Here is a 13,022-nt window from a genome sequence, read left to right on the forward strand (position 1 = left end):
CATCCAATTTAGGACTTTTAAGCTACTGTGTTTCCCCAAAAAATAAGACCGGCTGTTTTTTTCCCCTCCAAAAAGAGGCACCAGATTTTATTTTCAGGGAGGCCTTACCCCACCTCCAGCACCAACAGCCCCACCCAGCCAGTCCACTTCTTCAGGGGCCAAAATTCTGCAGCTGCATTCAGGCCTGCATTTTGCAGTCAGGCCTTTCCAGAAGGCCTAAGCAGCTGAGTACCGAGCTAGGGATTTAATCCATAGCTTGGTGCTCAGCTGCTGAGGTCTTGCAGAACCGAGCCACCGATTGAATCCATAGCTCAGTTCTTGGTTGCAGAGGTCTTCCGGAAATGCAGTCCTGGCTGCAGAAGAGGCTTCAGAAGAAGTGGGCCGGTGAGGAGAGGCCTGGCTGCAAGGTGAGTGGGTGTGGGGCGTGTGGGGCAGCTCCACACCCTCACCCCACGCTATCTTGGTTTTTAGGTGTGTGCCTCACCCCAAAACTATGGCTTATTTTTAGGATAGGGATTATATTAGGCCCACCCCCAAAAAATAAAGCTAGGGCTTATTTTTCGGGTAGGCCTTACTTTTGGGGAAACACGGTAATCACTGCAGTTGTTAAGTGAATCACATGGTTGTTAAGCAAGTCAGGCTTCCTCCACTCTGCTTGTTGGACATCACTCTTTTGTACTCAAGAATTGTGGGAGTCCCAAATCTCTGTGCCTTCCATCCAGAGCAAACATGTCATGAAACATGTTACATTAATGGAATTGGGGTTTACGCAAGCAGAAATTGGAGGAAACATTTGCGAATGAGAGTTACTCTCTTTTTTTTGGTGTAAGTTCATCTCCAAGCAAACGATCCCACCTTCGGATTCATGATTAGGCAAATTAAGATTTTGTGGTATGCACCCCTCCCCCGAAAGGCTTGTGATCACTGTCTTGGCCCAGCAACAGAATGTCTGTGTGGGTGTGAACTTGTACATTGTGGAATCAGAAAGAAAGAGGCAAAGCTTGGGAAAATTGCTAATAGGGGCCTTCAACTATTCTGAATAGAGTAGAGCAGAACAGAGCAGAACAGAACAGAACAGAACAGAACAGAACAGAACAGAACAGAACAGAATAGAATAGAATAGAATAATAGGAAATGGAAGAGAAGAGAAGAGAAGAGAAGAGAAGAGAAGAGAAGAGAAGAGAAGAGAAGAGAAGAGAAGAGAATAATAGAATAGAATAGAATAGAATAGAATAGAATAGAATAGAATAGAATAGAATAGAATAGAATAGAATAGAATAGAATAGAATAGAATAGAATAATAGGAAAAGGGAAGAGAAGAGAAGAGAAGAGAAGAGAAGAGAAGAGAAGAGAAGAGAAGAGAAGAGAAGAGAAGAGAAGAGAAGAATAGTAGAATAGAATAGAATAGAATAGAATAGAATAGAATAGAATAGAATAGAATAGAATAGAATAGAATAGAATAGAATAGAATAGAATAGAATAGAATAGAATAACAGAGTTGGAAGGGAGCTTGGAGATCTTCTAGTCCAACCCCCTGCTCGAGCAGAAGACCCTACCATTCCAATGGTTGTTCTATCTCTTCTTAAAAACCTCCGGGGTTGGAGCATCCACAACTTCTGGAGGCAACTCATTGCACTGATTACCAATCTCTTCTTAAAAGCTTCCAGTGATCAAGTCAGGAAAGCGTAGCTAAGTCTTCTCCAGGAGGATCTGCTTCTAACCTGTCCTTCAGCTCTTCCAACATGCCCACATCACTACTACTACCACCACCACCACCACCTTGTTGCTGGTCATCCTGTTCTTCACTTTCCTTTTACCTTTCCCTACCTCAGAACCTTGTCTGTAGAACTCGATCTTCACAGGTGTCTGAAGTAGACTAATTTGTGCCTGGAGCAAATTACTCTGGGTTGATTTGTTCAATGATTCATTGGTTTGTTTCCTTGGCTGTTGATGGTATTCTCTGGTGTCTTCTCCAACACCAACATTCAAAAATGGCAACACTCTTCCCTGCCCTGCTTCTCCAAAGTCTCACTTCCATAAAATGTCACCGGGAATACAATTGCCTGCCCTCTTCCAACTATTTAGTTACAGACACATCATGCTACCCGAATATCTTTTCTTAAGTCTTCTTGGCTGCTGTCCTGAATTCTAAACTTGACTGCATCTTCCTTTATTATTGACCACTGATCCTAAAAGGCAGAAACTGTTGACCAATATCTTCATTGGCAAAAAATCACAACAGAGAGCATTTGTTTGGGTATGTGTTCCATTAGCACAGCAATTGTGTGCCCATGATGATGATGATGGTAATGATGATGATGATAACAACAACAACAATAATAATAATGGCTCAGTGGTTAAAGAGACTGAGTTAGTCAGCTGGAAAGCTGACTGTCTAGGTCAGGGGTCTTCAAACTTGGCCCTTTTATGACTTGTGGACTTCAACTCCCAGAATGCCTCAGCCAGGCAGGAATTCTGGGAGTTGAAGTCCACAAGTCATAAAAGGGCCAGGTTTGAAGACCCCTGGTCTAGGTTCTAGACCTGAATGCCGTGCGAAGGGGTGAGTTCCCATTACTTGCCTCAGCTCCTGCCAACTTAGCAGTCTGAAAGCTTGCAAATGCGAGTAGATAAATAGGTACCATTTCGGTGGGGAGGTAACTGTGTTCTGTGCACCTTTCTGTACAGTCATGTTGGCCACATCACCACAGAAGCATCGTCAGACAATGCTGGCTCCCTTGGCTAAGAAATGGAGATGAGTAACCCCCCCCTTAGAGTCAGACACAATTGGTCAGGGGAAATCTTTCCCTTTCCCTTTAATTCAGGTTAACTATCACACAAGAATCCTACAATTACTGATAGCAGAGAATATTTGTGGCTTAGAGTTGAACTGTGGGATTCTTGATGCTCTCCGAGTTTGATTGCTTTGTTGCAGACATTTCATTACCCAACTAGGTAACATCATCAGTGTTAGTTGGGAAGGGGGCTTTGCTCTCTGTTTGTATATTCTTGTGGCTTTCCAGAGTCAGCATTTCTTTCTTTGAAATGGAGCTGTTGGAGCAAACAAGATGTCATGGTTCTGATTAATGAGACAGATCAAAGAACATCCAGGTATTTATCCTAAAAAGTCTATAATAATGAGAACGAAGCATCGGCACTCATGGATGGATGCCAGAATCTGAATTCTCCTCCCCTGAACACATGTATCAACCACAATTCCCTCCCTTAGTTTACATGTCATAAATCACATTCTCCAATTAGTTTAACATACAAAGATTCACTTCCTTTCTGTAGCACAGCCATTCCTTATCTTATTAAAACAACCGGGCTAGCATACTCCTCCCCCCCCAGCTTCATTTGATTCAAAGCAAAACATTTTAAAGTAAAAAACTGCCTCTTACATTGTCAGAGCAAAAACATACAATGTTTGCAGCGTTCACACAAGATTGGTAGAAAATGACTATGTTCATTGCTTGTTGGTCTATTTCCTGCTCACATCTGATCAATTTGATGGAAGTGAGATGCTAGCCTGACTCTTTTTTTCCCCCTCCAGGTTCATCTGATGTTCTTTCATTGCAGGAGATGAGGGATCTCTGAATTGTCAAGATGCACCGAGTTCCATTAAGTTCAGATCCTTGCAAACCATCATTCTAAAATATCTGTAGTAAGTTGGATTTCTCATTCAAACAACCAGGAGGCCTTCTGTGCAGGCTTTGGAAAGGGAGCTTGTAACTGGGGGAGGCGTTCTGCTGAGCTTTGACTGTCTTCGTACATTTCTCAGTCCTTGAAAAAGCCCAACTTTCAGAGGGAAACATACACAGAACTCAATGTTTATCCTTCTTTGCAAATCAGTGACCCGTTCCTAAGCTTAATCAGACTCAAAAAAAAAAGCTAGGGGGGGGGAATGAAAAATGTTGGAAGGGCCCCTTAAGCAACTTGCTGGAGAAGCAAAACTTCGTCTGCCCCATGGCTCTTTTGCACTTCAAAAATTCCTTCTCTCCACTTACTGCTGGCCCAAATGCAAGATTTTTGTTTTGCTACAACTGAGGTCAGAGCACGTGGCCAGCTCTGCTTGGGAGGAAGCGAAACCACAGGCTTGGAATCGTCTGTTTGACTTTACTGGTTTAATCTACCCTGATGGAGCTCTCACCTGAAATTTGGGTTTCTCCGAGTGAACCCAAGCCGTCGCTTCTTACTCTGGATGCTCTCAGAATGCACTTTAGGGAAGACCGAGAAGTTCTTCAATAAACAAACTAAACAGAATTACAGAATTGGAAGGGACCCTGGAGGACATCTAGTCCAACCCCCTGCTTAAGCAGACAAGTCTATACCATGTCAGACAGATGGTTGTTCAATCTCTTCTTAAAAACTTCCAGTGTTGTAGCACCCACAACGTCTGGAGTCAAGATGTTCCACTGGTTAATTGTTCTCACCGTCAGGAAATTTCTCCTTAGTTCTAGGTTGCTTCTCTCCATTTCCATCCATTATTTCTTGCCTTGCCCTTAGGTGCTTTGGAGACTAGGTTGACACTTGTTCTTAGATATTAGATATTGTCACCCCTAGTCCTTCTTTTCAATAAGCTGGCTGAGAAAGAGAAAATGCAGTTTTAAGCTCAATCACTAGAAGTAGAATTTTCAAACCCCAGGAAGGGATAGTTCCACCCAGATCTGTATCATAAATATTGGATCCAATTCTGGGCAATTTAATATTTGCATTTGTATACCGCCCTTTCCCTGAGGACTCAGGGCGGTTTACAGGGAATTAAAAATCAAAACATACAAAAGTTAAAACCAATTAAAAAGCATTAAATTCACCCTGTACATTAAAACCCCAGTTAAAATTTTCTCCTCAGCCTGGGCCCGAGAGCTCAAAGAGCCAGGTCTTCAGGCCCCGGCGGAATGATCGGAGGTCGGGAGCAGTCCTCAGCTCTACCGGCAGCTGGTTCCAGAGGGCAGGCGCTCCCACTGAGAAGGCCCTATCCCTGGGTGTCACCCGCCGGCAATCTCTCACCGGCGGAACCCTGAGCAGACCCTCCCTGTGGGAGCGCACTGGGCGAAGGGCGTTTGATGCCGGCAGCAGGTGTTCCCTCAAATAACCCAGGTGTTCCCTCAGGTGTTCCCTCAAATTTAAAGGAGATAAAACTAAAGAAGCTTCTTGGATGAGAAGCAAAATGTTTTCAAAGGAAAAAAAGAAGCAAGAAAGGGGATTTTCCTTTTGGAAAAAGCACCTTAGGGCAGAGGTTCCCAACCTTTTGAGCACCAGGGATGAGTTCTGTGGAGAGAGGTTTTTCCATGGACCGGAGGGGGCGTGGTTTCATGTACTGCCTGCATCCCGTGGATGGTGCTTCGTTTGTTTGCGCGGGCCAGTTTTTGGCATGCCTGGTGCCAGTCCACGGACTGGGGGTTGGGACCTTAGGGACAACCATGAGCTGGATGATTGAGAATCCCCATAAACATACCACTTTACAGTGCCTTGGCAAGGCCACACTTGGAATACTGTGTCCAGTTTTGGTCACCACGATGTAAAAAAGATGTTGAGACTCTAGAAAGATTACAGAGAAGAGCAACAAAGATAATCAGGGGACTGGAGGCTAAAACATATAAGGAATGGTTGCTGGAACTGGGCATGTCGAGTTTGAGGAAGAGAAGGACGAGTGAGGACATGATAGCAGTGTTCAAGTATCTCAGGGGCTGCCCCAAAGAAGAGGGAGTCAAGCTATTCTCCTGAAGGTAGGACAAGAAGCAATGGATGGAAGCTAACCAAAGAGAGAATCAACCTAGAACTAAGGAGAAATTTTCTGATAGTCAAAACAATTAATCAGTGGAACATCTTGACTTCAGAAGCTGTGAATGCTCTAGCTGCAAAAAAATATCTACCAGCGACTTTTCCAAGCAACTAATTTCAATCGCATGATTTCTGCTATCAGATTCTATTTTTTTTCTTTTTGTCATCAATGTTTAACAAACTTGGCAACTTTAAAGATGTGTAGACTTCAATTCCCAGAATGCTGGCTAAGGAATTCTGGGGGTTGAAGTCCACACATCTTAAAGTTGCCAAGTTTGGAAAAATGCTGCCATAGAGTAAGGTGGCTCTTCTTACAATACTCCTACCAACTAAGATCAAATTTGCGGAATGACTTCGAGCAGGGGTAGGCAACCTTGGCTCTTTTATGACTCGTGGACTTCAACTCCCAGAATTCCTGAGCCAGCCTAGCTGCTAGGCTGGCTCAGGAATTCTGGGAGTTGAAGTCCACGAGTCATAAAAGAGCCAAGGTTGCCTACCCCTGAGAGCATCAACTGGCTTGGGAGGTTATGAATTTGCTTTGATTTGAATTCCAATCCTAAGCAAGTGAGCTTCATTACCAGGGCAGTGATTCCATTATGCAGCAAGATGAGACCGACCCAAAATAAAGACATGTTCATAATGAGGGCTGGACTTAATATGCTGCTGCAGCTGCAAAAAAGGCCAAAACAGTCCTGGGCTGCATCAACAGAGGGATAGCATCAAGATCACGAGAAGTGATAGTACTGCTTTATACCGCACAACTGAGGCCACACTTGGAATACTGCGTACAATTCTGGTCACTACAATACAAAAAAAGATGCTGAGACTCTCGAAAGAGTGCAGAGAAGAGCAACAAAGATCACAAGGGGTCTGGAGGCTAGATTGTATGATGAATGGCTAAGGGAACTTGGTATATTTTACCTAACAAAGAGAAGGCTTAAAGAAATCTGATAACTATGTTCTTAGTTCTTAGAGGAATGGTTTTCAATTTCCCTACTCTCTCCACCAAAAATAACAGAAATTATCTCTTTGGATGAGTCTGGTGGACTTTCATTACCCTGCAAGCACGGAGTTATGACATCATTTATAAACGCCACGGAACTTAAATTAAACATCAGGACAGATCAGTGTGACCAGTGCTGTCTGCCAAGAAGTCATGGGCTGAAAATCAACTTTATTTTGGAATGATTTTTGTTTGTTTGCTTCTGGCGCCAAGTTCCCAAAGGAGCTTTTTTCCAAATGGCAACTGGATTTTCTTGATTTATCTTGAAAATATTTCACTTTTTCATCCAAAAAGCTTCCCCTGTCCTAGCACATTGGTGGGGAATGGAAAGGACTTACACTCTTTGCAGCTACCCAGTTGTTAACACTTGGACTACAAAGAGTATATAGGAAGTCTTTGACTTAACAACCACATGCCTTCACCTGACTGAATTGTCCAAGATGAATCATTAACACTGTTCAATTTTGTGTGTTTTCCTTTGTTCTCTGGTGGTGCTTCGAAAACCGTGCCTTGAATTGTCACCTGAAAGCCAAAATATTGTTCAAGCGACTTAATGAAATGGTGCACTTCGGTTAAGGTCATGTGTCTCTCTGGTGCTGTCACGTGTCCAGGCATGGAGCACTTCTCAAGTCACAGCAAAGAAGAAAGTGTGAGTGATGTTTTTGCAACGAATCAGAAAGGTAAGGGAAAACTCGGTGCCTGCACGCTGGAGGAAGAAGATTATGTGAGAGTGTGATGCAATTAAGACGTCCACTCCACTTTATGATTTCATTCCTCTGACTTCCACCATTTCTCATGTTTCAGTCACTGGTTAGAAAAGCAGCCTCATGGGAGTGAAGAAAGGACAAACAGGAGCCAAGTACTCACAGGTCAGAATGCTAGTGAACGGGTTCACAGAAACATGTTTTGCTTCTTTGCATGGGAAGGCAGCCTTGATGTCACTAAGCTGTTCACTTTACAAATCTTTGCCATTGATTGCCCTTTTAAGGGTATCTCCAGACTTGTAGCAGAAGGAAATTCCTCAGATTCATTGTCTATTTTTTCTGACAACAACAAACCTCTGAGATGGGTTGGGCTAAGAGAGAGTAACTGACCCAAAGTCACCCAGCCAACTTTCATGCTTAAGGTGGGACTAGAACTCACCATCACCTGGTGATTGGCCCAAAGTCACCCAGCCAGTTTTCATGCCCAAGGTGGGACTAGAACTCATCATCACCTGGTGATTGGCCCAAAGATACCCAGCCAGCTTTCACGCCTAAGGTGACTAGAACTCACCATCACCTGGTGATTGGCCCAAAGTCACCCAACCAGTTTTCATGTGTAAGGTGAGACTAGAACTCACCATCTCCTGGTTTCTAGGCCAGCACCTTAAACGCTATATCAAGCTGGCTGTCCAGTTTGAAGATTGCTTCAAAGGAAAACAGGATTCTAGTTTCTGATCCTTGTCAGACAGTTTTTGCTTAATTTAATCCATAAATCAATTTAATTTCAAAGATTGAAAGAGAAGGGAGGGCATCAATGTGATCTGATCCACCCCTCCCCATTTAAGCCATTTTAGAAAGATGCCTGTACTACTTCCACTTGAGGGTATTAAAATTTAAGAAGAATAGTTCTTTTAAGCAATTGGTTGCAAACCTCTCTGTGTTAAACAGTAGTTGGAATTGTAAAATCAGTTTTTCTTTCTTGATCAGGATGAGTTGTATTTTAATATATTTATGTACGGTAATTCATCCTTCTGGGAAGGAGAAACTCAAATCTCACTTAAAAGGAAGTATTACTTCCCTTCATGTTATTATTAACACAGCATAATAGGCATTATTATATCCATTGTTAGGGTCGGATGAGGTGGCGTGGGTGAATTCTAGTCACAAGCTTTACCCATTAGTCTGAATGTTGAATGCCTCTTTTGATACAAATCAAATGAAGGCAGTGTGGAACACAACAGTTGTTATCTTTCAGGGACATTTGAAACTGCTTTGTTGCAAGTGGTTTATTTTTGCAGAAATTACAGAATGGAAGAATTTACTCAGTTAAAAAAAATCCACAGATCTGGTGCTTGCTTTCCCTTTAGATGTTTATTTGACAGGTTTTATAGCCCACCCAACTAAAAAAAACCCCTACATTCATCACAACAATAGAAATAAGTCAAAGTTCTGAAAAATTGCACAGTAGGAATAAAAAATCTGCTCTCTCCCTAAAGAGATGCCAGTAAGGTTTAACCTGAATGAAAGCCTGGTGAAATAAAATTTGTCTTCTAGAATCTTCTAAAACTCCTGACGGAAGGAAATTCCAAAATGGGTTGAACCATACTGCCTGTCAGTTCCTTTACGTGGCCGTCATTTCATATAACGAGGAAGTCTGAGCTGAACTCTTTGTATTAAATTTTATTTATTTAGAAAATGTATATTGCCGCCTACTCACATATGGCGACTCAAGGTAGCTTACAGGACATAAAAACACAATATAAAAGAAATAAAAATAAAATAAAATAATAACCCCCCCAACCCCCTCATCCTTAAATCAGCCATTTAATGGGCTCCATCCCACTCTGGGTTCCACAGGCCCGCTGGCAAAACTACCTCTTCAGGGCCTTCCGAAGGAGTGTCAGAATGGGGACCAGTCTAATTTCTGGAGGGATAATGTTCCAGGGGGAAGAAGCCACCACAGAGAAGGCCTTTCTTCTGGGTCCTGACAGATGTACCTCCTTAGGACACGGGACCCAAAACATTTCTTGCTTTCCTGCTCTAATGGGTTAGTTAAATGGTTCTCATTTAATTGTCTATGGAGATTCTCACCTTTGGTTGTCCCAAAGGTGCTTTTTCAAGAGGCAACTGGACTTTTCTGTTTTTCTTTGAAGACGTTTCACTTCTCATTGGAAAATCTTCTTCAGCTCTGACTGGATGGCGAGGAATGGAAGGATTTATACTCCTTGCAGAGAGCTGGTCATTTGTATTCTTTTAGAGAGTCATTGAGGCCACTTGGAGGTTTATCCGCATCTTCGAGGTCACCCGAGTGGTGCAAATGGGCCTGGAACCTTCTTGGAATTGCTGAAGAAGACTCCACACCCATTTGCACCACTTGGGTGACCCTGAGGACACGGATAAACCTCCAAATGGACTCAACAACTCTCTAAAAAGAATGCAAATGAACAACTGGTTCTCTGTGTGGATGCCACTTCCAGAAGTCCATTCTGGGCCTGGGTAACAAAAAAAAATAGCTATCAGTTCTGCCCAAGTGATGCTGAATCCCCCACTGGTTCAAAGGAAGATCTAGATAAATGGAAAGCAGAAATAGGAGACCTATTTGTTGACCTCCATTGTTAAACCACGATATGTTTGCTTGGATTTTACGTAGTGTGAATCCGGCCTTGTATAGATGGTAAAATCTGATTTGATAGGAACCAAAATAACCTGCTGTAAATAAAACTACGTTCTGGCTACTCGGTCTTCTGTAGTAGAGTTTCTCAACTTTGGCCACTTTAAGATGGGTGGGAGTCGCAAGGAATCCTGGGATTTGAAGTCCACCCATTTTAAAGTGGCCATGCTTGAGAAACACTATCTTTTTTCCATAAAACTACATCTGGAACATTTATTTTGCTTCCTTTTAAGAATAACAATGAAGATGAATTATGGAGAGAGGATTTTAGTTATTTTTTTATCATCCCTGATTACATTCTGTAGAGACTGAAATTAATTCTCTTCAACTATAATAACTTACGGCCACAGTTCTATATATACACCTTCTCAGATAGTCTGTTAATCCAACTGTGATTCATTTCTGAAATGAAAAGGAAAAAAAACTGAGAAGGTTGCGTATCATTTTTATCTTATAATCAAAGGTAAGAAATCTTCATATGATAAAAATCATGGTGATTACTTCTCCTTTGTTTTCTTTTACATCTAGGTCAGGGGTCTTCAAACTTGGCCCTTTTATGACTTGTGTACTTCAACTCCCAGAATTCCTCAGCCAGGCACGCCATGTTTGAAGACCCCTGATCTAGGTGGAACATAACAGTGATCAGTCACATCATGTGGAATGAAACCCATGTTTGTAGCCTGATATTCTGCACAGATAATCCTAGCGGCCGTTCACCAGAAAGAGATCAGCTGTTCCTTCAGAGTTACCCCTTGTTAGATTGAACCCCCTCTTATTGTCTTAAAACAGTTACCTCCAAGCTGGTTTTTCCAAAAATATTGGACTTCATGTTGTGATTCAGGGTCAGCCTGTGGGTCCGGCAGCCGGGTCGGATGACTCGGATGACTCAGACGAGGGGGAGGAGGAGGGTGTTGAAGACGAACTTGCTGATGATGGCTTGGAGGCTTCGCAGAGCCCCCAGCCAGGCCCCTCTTCTCAGCTGCGCGAGCCCGACAGTGCGGATGATGATGACCCACAGCTGGCCCTGTTCAAGGACGCCCGACGCAGGAGGCAGTCAAGCAGGAGCAAGCAGAGAAAGGCTGTGGGACTCCTCGGAAGGAGGCACAGGGAGGCCACGCCCTGAACTCTAATAAAGGGAGTGTTTGGGGAAGGGCTGGTTGCTGAAAGCAACCGCTCCGTTTGAGGATCAAAGTTCCGGTATTTTGTTTCATGTTTTGTTGCTTGTTTGTGTAATAAATCTTGGCAGACGTTTTCCAGCCTCAGACGCTCTCCAGCCTCTGCCGTTTGTACAGGGGTTGCCTTTCTGCAAGGCCGGTAGCAGGCTGGTACAGAACACTTCAGTTGAATAGATCTAAGGAGAAATTTCCTGACAGTGAGAACAATTAATCAGTGGAACCACTTGCCTCCAGAAGTTGTGGGTGCTCCGACACTGGAGGTTTTCGAGAAAAGACTGGACATCCATTTGTCTGAAATGACATAGGCTTTCCTGCTTGAGCAGAGGGTTGGAGAAGAAGACCTCCAAGGTTCTTTCCAACATTGCTGTTCTGTTATTCTGTATCGCTAGCCGGCATGACTATTGGCTGCAGTGACTACAAATTCTGGGGGTTGAAATAAAATATATCTGGAAACCACCAGCATGGAGAAGGATGCAGTATATTTATGTTATTTATTAAATAGATTTAGACGAGGGGCGTGAGGGCGTAATGGTGAAGACTCTCACCTCCCACTCAGGAGGTTGAGAGTACAATCCTATTCAGTGACAGATGTTTCTCTATCAGGGCACAAAGAGAAAATATCTGCTGTGAACTCCACATAGGCATCGGGAAGGGAATCCGGCCAGTAAATGCAGTATACCTTGGCATCTTCTAGATGCATTTGGTCTAGATCAGAGGTCCCCAACCTTTTGGGCAGCAGGGACCGGCTCCGTGGAGAGAGGTTTTTTCTATGGAATGGAGGGTGCATGATTTTGTATCCTGCCTCATCCTGCAGATGGGGCTTTGTTTGTTTGTGAGGCCTGGTTGCTGGCATGCTGCGGCCCGGTACTGGTCCATGGACCAGGGGTTGGGGACCCCTGGTCTAGATCAGTGGTGGGATTCAGCCGGTTTGCACTGGTTCAGTAGAACCTGTAGCTAAATTTTGTTGTTTGGAGAACCGGCTGAACCCATGCTGCTTCTGGAAGTCCATTCTAGACCTTGGAGGCCTGGAGGAGGTCTCCCAGGTCTAGAATGGCCCATCAGAAGTGCGTGGATGTGACTTCCGGAAGTCTGTTCTAGGCCTGGTGAAGGCCTCCCAGGCCTAGAACAGCCTGCCGGAAGTGTGTTGATGTCACTTCCAGAAGTCCGTTCTAGGCCTCGGAGGCCTGGAGGAGGCCTCCCAGGGCTAGAACAGCCCAAAGGAAGTGCATGGATGTCACTTCTGGAAGTCCAGTCTAGACCTCAGAGGCCCAGGCCTGCATCCACGCAGAGAACTGGATGTTTAGGTATTTGAATCCCACCACTGGTCTAGATAACTTTAGAAAGACTACTCAAAACCAATGTGTTGAGCTTTGATTGTATACTCTTGATTCTCCCACATGCTTGATTCTAGGTCTTCTTTGGATGACCTTTATGAGGTCGAAAAAGCAGTGGATTGGTAAAACATAGTATCTTTTGTCTTTTATTGGCCTTTTACTTCAGAAGTGCAGAATGTTCTTGATAAGAGGCCAGATGGTATGAGGTTATAACATCAGAAGGAAAACTTGAATCAATGGCATTTTAGATAAATCTCTTTTTCCCTGCAGCCTGGATATGTCATTTACCTGGGTCTCTTTGGAGACATCAAAATTCTTAAAAGCTAACATTAGTTGCAGATTCCACCAGCACGG

The 13,022-nt window shown here is 43.5% G+C and overlaps 1 protein-coding gene across 2 annotated transcripts in view; it reads right to left on the minus strand.

Moving 5' to 3' along the window:
* Positions 1-8,887: 8,887 nt before the first annotated feature.
* Positions 8,888-13,022, minus strand: part of ST3GAL1 (ST3 beta-galactoside alpha-2,3-sialyltransferase 1) — a 148,696-nt gene continuing 144,561 nt past the window's right edge. The window contains exons 10-11 of one of the 2 annotated variants that reach the window (XR_014026088.1): positions 10,502-10,561; positions 8,888-9,980 (exon numbers count right to left, since the gene is read on the minus strand). The gene's annotated coding sequence lies outside the window, so the exon portion shown is untranslated. The remainder of the gene's footprint in view (positions 9,981-10,501; positions 10,562-13,022) is intronic. The other variant, XR_014026087.1, reaches the window with a different exon arrangement.

The sequence above is a fragment of the Vipera berus genome (genome assembly GCF_964194415.1).
Source record: "Vipera berus genome assembly, chromosome: 3".
NCBI classification, from domain to species: domain Eukaryota; kingdom Metazoa; phylum Chordata; class Lepidosauria; order Squamata; family Viperidae; genus Vipera; species Vipera berus.